Source organism: Hipposideros armiger, unplaced genomic scaffold, assembly GCF_001890085.2.
Source record: "Hipposideros armiger isolate ML-2016 unplaced genomic scaffold, ASM189008v1 scaffold_863, whole genome shotgun sequence".
Taxonomy (NCBI): Eukaryota; Metazoa; Chordata; class Mammalia; order Chiroptera; family Hipposideridae; genus Hipposideros; species Hipposideros armiger.
Genome location: NW_017732213.1, coordinates 571,323 through 584,025, shown reverse-complemented (window position 1 = coordinate 584,025; position 12,703 = coordinate 571,323).

Genomic DNA, 12,703 nt, shown 5'->3' with positions numbered 1-12,703 from the left:
TCACGGCTGCTCAGCTCGGGCTGACTCGAACCGCTGTTGCTCAGAGCTCAAACTCTTGAGCGAGCTCTTAACCAACTGAGCCACTCAGCCGGCCCAACCTCTAAATTCTTATAAATGTTTTGGCAATTGATTCTAATGGTGAACTATCATGAAATATCACAAAATAATTAGTGTTTTTTTCGCACAAAATTCCAAATCAATAGTATTTAGGAATCACTGACAGACTACAAAAATGTAATTAGTACTCAAACAGGTCTTCAAATTGTCTCTTCAACAATCGCTGTGTGTAAAGTACAAACCCTGACAAAATGAAACTAGAATAAATGTTCAAAAATACCAAAACACCATCACACTGACATCCTGATTTTTTTCTTATTTTTTGACTAAGATAGTAAGATTATATTTCTCTTTGGGGACAATTAATTTCACCTTCTCTCTGTTAATTGTATTGAATACAGTCATTCCAACACACACACACACACACACACACACACACACACACACACACACACATTTTTCTTAGTTGATTACTATTAACAATACGCTCTCTGGATGTATAGTTGTTAAACTGTTTATATTTAGTCCAGAAATTAACTTGAGGATTCAAATTGTTAAAAGGAGTGTCTAAGAAGAAGCTCTCATTTATCAGGTTTTTAAAAACTGTTTATATCATAGATGAGAGACAAGGGGGGAAAGAAGGGCAGAAAAGAAAGGGGAGATGAAAAGAAAATAGGAAGCTGAAAGAAAAAATAAATAGAAACTGAGTGGGGGGATAGAAAGAAAAAGAAAAAAAAACAAAATTTGGAGGGGAGGTGTGGCTATCTGGGACTAGCCATAAATATTTTATTTAAGAAAAATGCTTTGACACCAATTACACCTAAGAATAAATGTTTTAAAAGGAAAAACTCAGGGGACAAAATAAATTTAAAGAAGTCAATTAAATTATCACTGGTGCTAAAGAACATACTTGCCAAGTTATTGGGTTTCAAACTGACTAACGTTCTGTATATTCTAACATGGCCTGTTGAAGACAAAAGTGAAAAGCCAACTTACTAATACTGTATTAGCAACAATCAGTTCAGAGTAAGGACATCTCACATTAACATTCTTACAGCATAGACCGTTATAGGAGAGAGGAATAAGATCAACGCAAATTATTTCCAATTTCTGTGCACCTTGAAAAGATTTGTCACCAGAGGCAATTTTGCTGTCTATCATTTGTAGTTATTGCTGGCAAACGGTATTTCCTTCCCCGAACAAACTTGAACCTATACAACAGCTCTCTTGCTTAGATATATTAAATTAATTATTAAAACTAATGTTCTATTTTGATTTTTGTAACTAAGTTACTCAAATTAGCAACAACAAAAAAACCAAAACCATGTTTGAAACACTCTGATGGATAATTATGAAAGTGAGAACCCAGAAAGAAATTTAATATTGGAATGAGAAAAATATCTCTTTGTAAAAATTTTGGAATGACTGTAGTTTAACCTCTTGCCAAGCTTTATATTCAAGATAAACAAAGAAGGCACTTGCCTGACAGCCAGAGGCCTAGAGTTCAGTCCATGCCTCCTGTGATGGCTTGATATGTGGCCAGTGCAAATTTCCTCCTGGAAGATTTGACACCACCCATAATAAACAGGTCCAAGAGAAATACTTTATAATAGGCTTATTCACCATTAGTCATAATTATTTCAATCATATATGCTGGTTCATTTTCTATTGGGTATAACATGATAGTTTTTTTAATGGATTTTATTGTATCAAAATGAACTTTTTCCCCATTTATTTAAAGTTTATTCCTCACACTGCCATGTATTTGTTGTTACTATAAGATCATCATCATCCCTTTGAGAGCAGAAAGGCTTGATTAAAATTAGTCACAGGACAATTCCTTTGAACTTTGACCCTGTCAATCTTCTTTGGTGATTAACACTGCATGATCTGTGCCTTTGGACAGTTTCTCGATATTCCAAGGCAAGGCTTGGAAATTGGACTTGGCAGCCTTTCTTTTAAGCCTCTGGCACAGCAACTATTTTATTATTGGGTGTATTGGGCAAAAGGAGCAATCTTTTCTAACTCAAAGTGATACTAGATCCCCTTGAAATAAGGACTCTCCTGACATGTGTTAGAAACTTTCCCAGTATGTGGAAACAGCTGAGGAAAACTCCCAGAACATCAAAGTTTCTGCATCATCGTTGTCTTTCACAAGAACTGTAGGAAAGCTGATGAGGCCACTTGCCCGTTCTCTTTTGCTCTTAAGACCCTAACCAGAGCTGTGCTAAACCTCCATTATGGAGGTGCTTGTATAAACATGGCTGTGAGGGATGCTTTGTTATTTGTTTCATTAAATTATTTAGTCAACAAATACTTTTTGACCTTCTATTACATGTGAAGGTCTGGGATGAAACCTTCAGGTACCACAATGGACGATAAAGTTGCTCTCACAGGATAGGGAGATAACTAGGCAATTCTAATACTGGGTGACAGAGGCTACGCCAGAGGAAATTCAGGAACAAGCAGCAGAATATCTAACCCCATCCAGGGGTGGCAGCTGAGACATGTACAATCTATTAATAGTGGATTATCTATGTGTAACATTGTCAACTCCTAAAATTTACTTGTAACCCCCAAATCAATACTTATAGCACTCTCCTGGTTATTCACAGACATGTGCAGAGCAGCAGAAATTTTGAGGGTTCCAACTCACATATTCCTGCTGAGTTCAAGCAAGGCTGTGCTCTGCCTTCTCAAAAATTATTTTGACTCAGCCTTCAGAGAAGAGGAGGGAGTGGAGACTGCAGGGGGCTGTGCCCGGGCAGCAAGACGCTCCCACGCCCACAAGGTGAACAGTGTTTGAACCCCATCTCTGGCACCTGTTAGTGGGACGACTGCATGCAAGACACTTAACACTTCCAAACCTCATTTTCTCTTTTGCAAAATAAAGAAAATAGAATCTACCAGGATGAGCTATTACTAGGATTTAAGATTATAATTTATGTGAGATATAAGTATGTATACATATGTACATATCTGTGTGTACAGGAGTTTCCCCTACAAAACAGCTCAGTATTTGCTAATGTAGTGTTGCAGTGACTTTATAGAACATAACTACCCTGAGTAACAGGATTCAGTTTTATAGGAATAGGAGTTCAAAAGTCAAAAAAGGGATTAAAACCCATGGAGAGGGTTTCAAAGGCCATTGATAGCTACTGCCTTTGAAGAACTGAAAGAAATTCATAATGAAAACTGAGCTTTGTGCTCAAGGAAGTGGTGAAATGTGTGTGAGGCCCAAAAAGTAAACAGGACAAATTATGAAACATTCTTAAAATCCTGAAATGAACAAGTCTGGGATTTATGCTAATGGGCATTGGGGTGCTCAGATGCAGGGATTTTAAACACAGAAATGCCACCATCTGATGTAACCCAAAGAAACTGTGCCAAAAGACACAGTTCTGTCATTGAGGAGTCTTGAGGTTTGATGCTGCTGGTAGCACCCTTTCAAGTAAAGGGAGGGGTTTTTAATCTTAGAAATGGAAAGAGAAGAAGAGAACAATGAGTCTGCAGAGGGCATAATGAAAATTACCAGGAAACAGAAAAATAGTCTTTCCTCTAGGAAACCCTTGTGAGTTCCAAATGATAAGATGCAGAAAGTCACACAAAGATGAGGGATTCTGCCTTTGGAAAGACAAGAAAATATTTTAGAAGGGTGAGAAAAGAGACAAACCTGAATAATCCAACTATGTCAGCCCGGCCAAGAATGCACCCTTGTCTAATCCTTACTAGTCTCAATATATACTAATGGTTGGCCGAAAGAATCTGAGCTATCCATGAAGTCTAACTGGGTGGGCGCTTCACATCATATATTACGAGCTCACGGAAAGTCATTCATAGGACTGAAAGTTTGTGTGTATGTTGGGGAAAGAAAAAGGTGAAAGGTAAATGTTTCTAGTTTCAGAGGCTCACACAAAAAATAATGATGCCAATAATTTCTCAGTGTTAATTAACCATAAAAATGGAGCTCCATAGTAACTATTTTTTCTCCTTTAAGTTATTCCCAGGGTTGGAAGAAAGGATATGTCAACCTAGCTAGATTAGCTGAAGCAATTTAATTGGGAAATCTGTTTTTTTTTTTAATATTATAAGTATGCTGTATAATCTTCCCATACAAAACTGAGATTCTTGAAGGTAAACACTATGTATTGTTAACATATTCTAATTTTTACCACCTAACAGTTATTCAACCTTAAGAATGTTGCTTAATGTCTCTAAGCCTAAGTTCCCTCATCCTAAAATGGAGATACTACCTAACTCATGAGACTGTTGTGAAGATTAAGTGAAATAAAGAACTAAAGTGATTAACATAGTGCTCAATAAACATAGATATTGTATGATGATGATATACCTTCAATATTTGACATAAAGCTTAATACACGATGGAAGTCCAGCACATTCTAAATGGAAGGATGGAAGGTTGGATGACTGAGACATTATATGTACTTATGAGGATCCTTAAAAAGTGTCTTTATATACATTTGTCAGCATTTTGCATGAATTAACTGGTCAATGGTAGCAAGCAAAATAAATAAACTGTATCTATATCTAGTTTGCCTGACACTTATATTCAGTCAAATAGCTATTTTGATCATTTAAAAAAAATCAGATCCTTGGTGATATGGTCAGTCCTACAGGATAGTAGGTGTCCTTAAGCTCTGGTCTATAGAATGAGTGCTACACATTTTATTAGGGTTTTTTACTCTACTAGTCAATAACTTCCAATCATCATAACCTTTTTATGTGGCAGTATTTAATATATTTTTCCTAAATAGGAAATATTTTTATTTCCCCAAAACTCTTCAATAAGTAACAAAGGAAAATGGGCCGGAGATAGGGGAAGGTTAAGGTGGTGAGGATAAAACTGAGGAAAGTGTTGGCAATGATATCATCTAAAGATGGGGAGATGGCTATAATGTTATGGAAAGAGCCCTGGTTTGGGAGTGAGACCTCCTAGATGCAAATCCTAAATAAGTCACTTAATATGTGTGTGGTATTAAGCAATGTGGTTGAATTATTCCAGCCTGCCATTTTCTTACCTGCAGTGTGCAGTCAATAACGTCATGCCTATCTAACTACTAAGATCTTTCTAAAGATTTAAGGAAATGAAACTTATAAAAGCGCTTTGTAAATGGTAAAATGTCATTTTTTTAAAAGGGGGGATTAATTATGAATACTGGTTGCCTTTTCCTTCTTATAAACCATAAACTATAAGACAAAGCTTTATTTGTATCAGGTTCCAAAAAGATGAGACAAATGGTTACTGAAAATGTAACATTTGCACTAAATCAACCTGCTGAGAAGAAACTTGCCCTATAGAATTTTATAGAGATTTAAGACTTCAAAAAAATAAACCCATATTATATCAAAACTGCACATGCATAAAACATATCTAGTTGGTGAACTCAGGAAACCTTTTGATAGGGTGGTTACAAAAAAAATGCAAACTTTACTAACTTTTCCTGGCAAAAGATAGGGTTTACTGGAGGACATAAAGGGTCTTACAGAATTATAGGATGGATGCTTGTGGGAAACACATGCTGAAAAATAGACAAACTTAGATGATATGACCCTGCCAGAGGAAGGCTGAGAGAGACTCGCCCATCTGAGGCATTTTTACTGAGAGGCGACACTGCATTCCACCAATATATTTCAGAATGGCAAGTTTCCCACAAAGTAGGAAGGAGCACTAGATTTGCATGCCCAAAGTAACAAAACATATCCATAAAATATAGGGATAGGAGGTAAAATACTGAATTACTGATAAAAGCATTCCCTTAGAAGAGAGAACTGACAAGTAAACTCTGAAACTATCTGTGTCTTCAAGGTCATAAGTCCTAGGAAACCAAAGACTCTCTGGCCCAAATAGACTTACATTTGAGTAAGCACATGCTTTACTTATCATCTACTATCTATGGGAAGACACCCCTCTAAAGCATCCTTCAAGATCTGTCTCCAATTCACAGACTGACATAGAATCATTGACTTATAGGTCCCTCTGACATTACTGAAAATAGCTATTTCCTTCATTCTCTTCTTCCCTAACTTCCATCCCTTCCGTGTTCCCACTCCGAACCCTACCCAGTCAGAAAAATGTATATCTTTTTTATTGAGCACAAAATGTGATATATAGATGATGGATTACAGAATTGTATACCTGAAACCTATGTAACTTTACTAACAACTGTCACCCCAATAAATTGTACTTAAAATAAAGAAAATTTACATCTTAAATTTCTTGAGCACTTTCTCTGTATCAAGAACTAGATTTGTTAAGTGCTTGACATTTTTACAAACGTTCTCTCTAAAATTGACATCGACCTTCAAAAGAAACATCAGCTCTCCATTTTTTAAGGTTGGAGTGAAGAGGTTAAGTAATTTGCCCAAGATCACATAGCTAGCATGTATTAGACATGAGTGTTACATCCAGATCTGCAGAACTCCAAAGGTATTTACAGTAAACAAATTATGATTCCTCTTGATTTTTTTTCTTTACATTCCAATTAGATTGGAGAAAGTTGAATTTCTTAGGCCCTGTTTTTGATCAACTAGATAGGACTTTCATTGCCCAAAGTTCCAGAAATTTGTTACATACTTATAACTAGTTAATGAAGTTACAGTCCTCTCCCCCTCCCTGAGAGAAGGAAACTGCCTTCTACTTTTTCTTGCCTACATTAGTCTAGAGGTGAAGACCTCTTCATTCTTCCATCTGTTTCCCAAACCAAGTGCCCCTCCAGTTGCTATCAGAGGCCAGATTCGTCGTGGCAGCTTCCTCGTGGCAGGTTCCTCCCCATCTCAGTGCAGTGAAGAAGCTACCCCATTTCCCCAGCATCTGAGCAAGATACCACGCGTGAAATGGAGGCAATCATCAAAATATTCCACAGCAGAGGTTCCCTGCCTGAAACAGCTTTTAATTGTTGCCATTCATCTCTGAACAGTGCTGATAAAGGCACCATTATTCACTCTAACAAGTGGATGCTACTCTGATTTCCCAAGGATTAGGATTAGAGGTGGCTGCTGAATTAAAGAGAAAATACGTAAACTTCAATTGTTGGAAAAAAAAAGGAAGAATCATTAAAATGTTTGGGGTCTTCACTTATCCATTCAATGAACAGTTACTGGGTATTTCTACAAGCCAGGCACTGGGCTTGATGTACACAAGCCAAGAGATCTTATCTTTAAGAGGCTGGGGCTTTAGGAGACAATAGCATTGGTTATAATATAATGAAAACTGCTACGAAAAATGTTTTTGTTATAACCTAGACCGCCTTAAAGTTCTCCCTCACTTTGACCAAATCTTAAAGCATTTCCTTAAGAAAAAATAAATTTTTTTAAGAAAATTGATTTATTTTGAATTCTTTCTTGGTCCCTTTGAGATGTAAATATTTTCCCAGCCTTTTGTCAATTTTATAACCCAGGTATGTCTTTCTCAAGGATTTTGGAGCCATCTCTTTGAAGCGTAATCAAAAAAGATTGTGTCCCTATCTCCTAGTTTCTGTGAGAGAATAGGAACCTAACTTCAATTAGCAACGATTCTCACACACAGATATCCTAATCACATTGAGCAACCCCCCTTGCTAACATCCTCTGCATTTCCCACTAGCTCACTCCAGTGCTGAAACACCTTCCCAGCTTTTGTTTCAGTGGAGTTCAATCTCACTCCCCTATTGCAGTAATCTTGAATAAAGTCTTCCTTACCTATTTCATTTGCCTGGTAGAACTTTTCTTTCACAGCTACCAGCTTGTCAGCTTGGAGGAGGGAGAACTAAATCATTGGTGACTGGTGTTCTGAAGAAGAATGCTAACTTCATTTCAGAGGCCATTAAAAGAGGAACTTTGGAAAGATGAACAGTGAACTGCATGAATCAGTCAGGATAGTATTGCTATTATTCCAAGGAGGTCTCCCTAGCATCTTCACAGAAGCATGAGTGTGACATGTTCGGGAAGTGGCATGAAATAACAGACAGGCTGTAAAAAAGCTGAAGCTACTGTGAAAGTTTCTGTGGCTCTCAGTCCTGCTCCACTTCCCAATTCTGGCTTGAAGTGTTCATTTTAATTTAACAGTTACCCTAAGTTTAAAAAAACAACATCAAAAAAAAAAAACCCTGCAATGGGAGGCAGTGCCACCAAGTATCCACATAACTCAGAATTAAACTAATGTTTCTGGACTGCCTATTACATGCCAAGCAAATAGATACAGGTGCCCTTGTTATAAAAATGGTTAAGGGCATCGGTTCTGCACCACCATGTGACTGTGACCTTGGGCAAGTGAACAGGCCTCCCTCCCATCACTCAGTTCCCTCATCTCTATAACAACGTACATGATTTTCTCAGTTGTTATAAAAACTAAATGAGTTCAAACAGGAAAGGCATAAGAATACCTGGCACAAAATAAATGTTTAATAAATATCTGCTAATATTTGAAATTTATTAAAACCAAATGTAAGCCTTATTTATGGCTAGACAGTGCACGTATTTCAAAAAAAAAGCATTCATATTAATAGCAGAGCCTTCTGAGAAGTCACCACTTTTTTTTCGATTACAATTGACATTCAATATTATATAGTTTCAGATGTATAGCATAGTGGTTAGACATTCACATAATTTAAAAAGCGATCTCCCTGGTTAAGTCTAGTACCTACCTAGCACCATACATAGTCAATATCATTGACTATTTTCTCTGTGCTGTACCCTCCATCCCTGGAGAAGTCACTACTTGTAAAAACTGCCTTTCATACACCCCCTATCTGAGTGTTCTCACCTGAGGAGAGAGGGAGAATTCCCTGTGGATGGATAGCCCCTGCTCTCCACTCTCTCGCCAGGAAAATGCACTGTGCACGATCTTGTGCTTCGCATGACAGTTTTACCCCAGCTCTCCGCAGCGTTTCTTTCAGTTTCCACTAAACTGGTGCAGCCCGGCTGCTTGGCCTGTCTGCGCTCATTACAGAAAGGCCTGACTTCGCCTTCTTGTCTCTCCCTGATCTGCGATATGTCCTGTCCCTTCACCTTCTTTATTTTCTCTTCCCCTGTGCAATGAAAAGATGGGAGAGAGAGAATAGGAGAGCGAGAAGTTGGTAGCTGCAATATTGCCACAGGAATATGAAAGACAGTTTGGGGAGTATAATCAATAATGTTGTAAATATGTTTAAGGGGGTCAGATGGATTCATGTCTTGTTAGGGAGACCACTTCATGGACGGTGTAGAGGCTTGACCACCGCACTGTACATCCGAAGCTGCTGTTGAATAACACTGTATGTCAACTAAGATTTGATATATAAAGTCATGGGACGTGGAGTACAGTGAGGGGAGTGGAGTCGATGGAATTGTGATAGATATGCATGATATCGGGGGAGGGGGCAGTTGATTGGGGGGTTGACTGGGGGAGAGGGGTGGTCACTTTGTGAGGGGCGAAAAGTATGACTATTGCATTGTTTTGTACACCTAAAACTAATAATTAAAAAAAAATTTAAATAAAAAGGAAGTGGGGAGAGGTAGTGGGGAGCAGAGAATCAGCAAGAGCAATCTAGGCAACGTTTTGATTTGCCTGGGAACCAGTTTTGCATCATGCTTCCGCTCCCCCCCCCCCCCCCCCCCCGCCATTGTCCACAGCCAGGCTATCTGAGTTAAAACTCAGGTCCCTAAGCCGTGCCACCCTGGGCAAATGACTTACTTCCTTGTTCCTTAGTGTCCTGATATGTAAATCATGGAAAAGAAAAGTACTCAGGTCATGTGCTTATAGCAAAACAAAAGTTACTATGTCATACAAAGCACTTGGAACTGAACCTGACACATGTCGGGTTTTACTATTAATCTATTTAGAGCTCCCTGCCAACACTTTTCCCTTCTTCGTCCTAAGCTTCCCGATCCTTTCTGATGAGTTTTGCATTTGAAATCAATATTCCGAGTACTGTGTACTAAACTGAAATCTTTGAGCCTCTTACAAACCTTCACACAGGCCAAAATTAATGCTCCTTTGTATTCATTGTTTCTACCACTGAACCTTAAGTTCTTTATGAGACATGTCGTCCCAACTTCTGGCAGAGTTGCTAATACATGTCTGGCGACTTAATTATACAAAACGCAGTGAACACAAACTGCTCCCTAAACTTACTGTGTAAATCATATACGCAGCATGATAAAGGTGCTAGTTAACACTATGGAGGTAATTATATGTTGCAATATACAAATGTATCAAATCAATATACTGCATACATTGAATTTATACAAAGTTATATGTTAATTAAACTCAATAAGAAATTGCATTTCAAAAATATTGGAAGACATATCAGACTCATTAAAAATTTAGATACTACCAAAATGCATAACAAAGCAAAAAAACTTTTTTTAATTCTAAAAAGGATTTGAACAGAAACAGTATACCTGACTGAAAAGTGCATGTGAATTAAATTTAAGCATATACAGAGTGCTGAAAACATGTATACACGTTTTAAGAGAGAAAAAAAAACTAAAATTGTAAATACTCAATATATACCAAAAACAAAAGATGAATGTAAGTCACATTTGACTTCTGCAATTACAAGAAGTAGTTACCATCATCGTCCAGACACTTCTCATTACAGCAAACTAGTTCCTGAGCAACATTGACCAAAGTGTCCCTTTGTATACATTTTTTGGCACCTCGGTACACTACAAAAATGTATAATAATACGTATTAGTCTATAACATAGTATGAGGAGAAAGAGTTTATATGCTACTGTCCCTCTTGTGTTTTGTCAATTCCAGAGTTTTTAGTTATATTTCGATATTAAGGAAGGCTTTCCTCTGCCAAAGCTTTGTAAAGAAAAAGGGTAAGCTCTGTGCCCAAGAGTGGAGCAAATGAGCAGCGCTGTTTTCAGAGGTGTTCTCGTAACAGAGTGAAATGCTATGCTCACTCCCTCTGGCTCCTTCTTCTTCAAGTCTGCATCGATCCCCAACGCCTTCAGGTTAATAGCTTCATCTTGCATATACACATGCCAATCATTAGAGGCATTCTGCTTGTGCTTGAGTTTTACAAAAACAGCCCCTCCTATTTTCCTTTCCCTTAACATAAAAGAAGTCTGAACTCTGTATTTCCCAAAGATGGATTTGAGGATTAGGTCTCACATCTTCTCGGCGAGCACCTTAGATCAATAAACCTTTCTTGACTTCAAACTGTCATTTTGAGTTTTGGCCTTTCGAAGTTGGACCCATAGACTTGGACCCAGTAACATTCTGATTGTCTTTGAGCCTAAGAGGCACACTTTTATGCTAAAGCAACAAGGTCGAGGAGATAGATACACAGTCGTGTCTCACATTAGAGCCCCTAACTTAGCTATAAGTAATCCTATCTAAAGAATGGACAGCATGGGGTGGCGGGTTAGCTCAGTTGGTTAGAGTGCAGTGCTAATAACACCAAGATTGCCGGTTTGATCCCCATATGGGCCACTGTGAGCTGTGCCCTCCTAAAAAAAAAAAAAAAAAAAAAAAAGACAGCAGCATCTCTTAACAAATACTCTTGAAATTAGTAGAAGAACCAGAAATGTATATGATTAATTAGAATTATTCAAATAATCTGAGTTGGCAACACTGAATAAAAGATTCAGAAACTCTAGTGTTTCCTCCTAACTGTTCATTGAGTTGGGGCTTTGTGAAGAATCAGAAAAAATAATGGGAACTAGGAAAGCTTCAAAGTCAATAAAGACCTGGAAAGATGTGTCTATGAAGAAGACTTCAAAAGGATGACATAGAGATAGCACAAGGAGCCAGCAAATACAAGTTAGTCCAAAACATTTGGATGAAAAGCAAAAACTATAGTCAGACACCTGAAAATTATTAAAGATGAGATTATATTTAAGGGGACAGAAGTGTGTGAGGGAGGGAGAGTGTGTGTGTGTGTGTGTGTGTGTGTGTGCGCGCGCGTTCGCGCACGCGCGTGCACACGTGCTTTAAAGACACGAAGAATAAATAGATACAAAAATGATGATAAAAATCTACTGGACCACTGGATCATGCAATTATCATTTTTAAAACAGTAGCTACTGTTTTCAACAACTCACCCCAATACAAGTAATTTTTCCAAGAATAAAAATTTTTTAATTCAACCCAGTGCACCTGTCAGCTTTTTGTTCATCTCCTTAAGGAAAACAAGATATAAAGAGGTAAAGCCATAATAATGAGATATAAAGTGACCTCATAGTATCTATTTTACTCCTTAATTTTATATAGAAAAAAATAACCTAGGAATCTAAAAAGTTTGACCAGCTTTAGGTCATAAAAGTTACTCACGGAAAACCTAAAACTTAGAACCTAAGTCTCCTAACTATTAATCTAAGTCCTTTCATATATAGCACAACCAATGATTAAATTTTAAAACTGTCCTTTTTTTTTCACATACTTATTGAGTTTCTAATACACGCCCTGCACTGTCCCAGGTATTATTTTGTCTGTACCTAGGGACAGACAAAATTCTTCCCTCATAGAGTTTATAGCCTGCTGAAAAGACAACACCAAGTTAAAAAAATTTTAAAAAGCGCAACACAAAGCACCTACCTATATGCTATGTACATAACAATTTCAAAAGAGAACACTGGGGTAGATATCTAGATAGAACAGTCTTGAGAAATCTAATTCACCCTGTGACATAAAAAATGAGAACATAGACATGTGA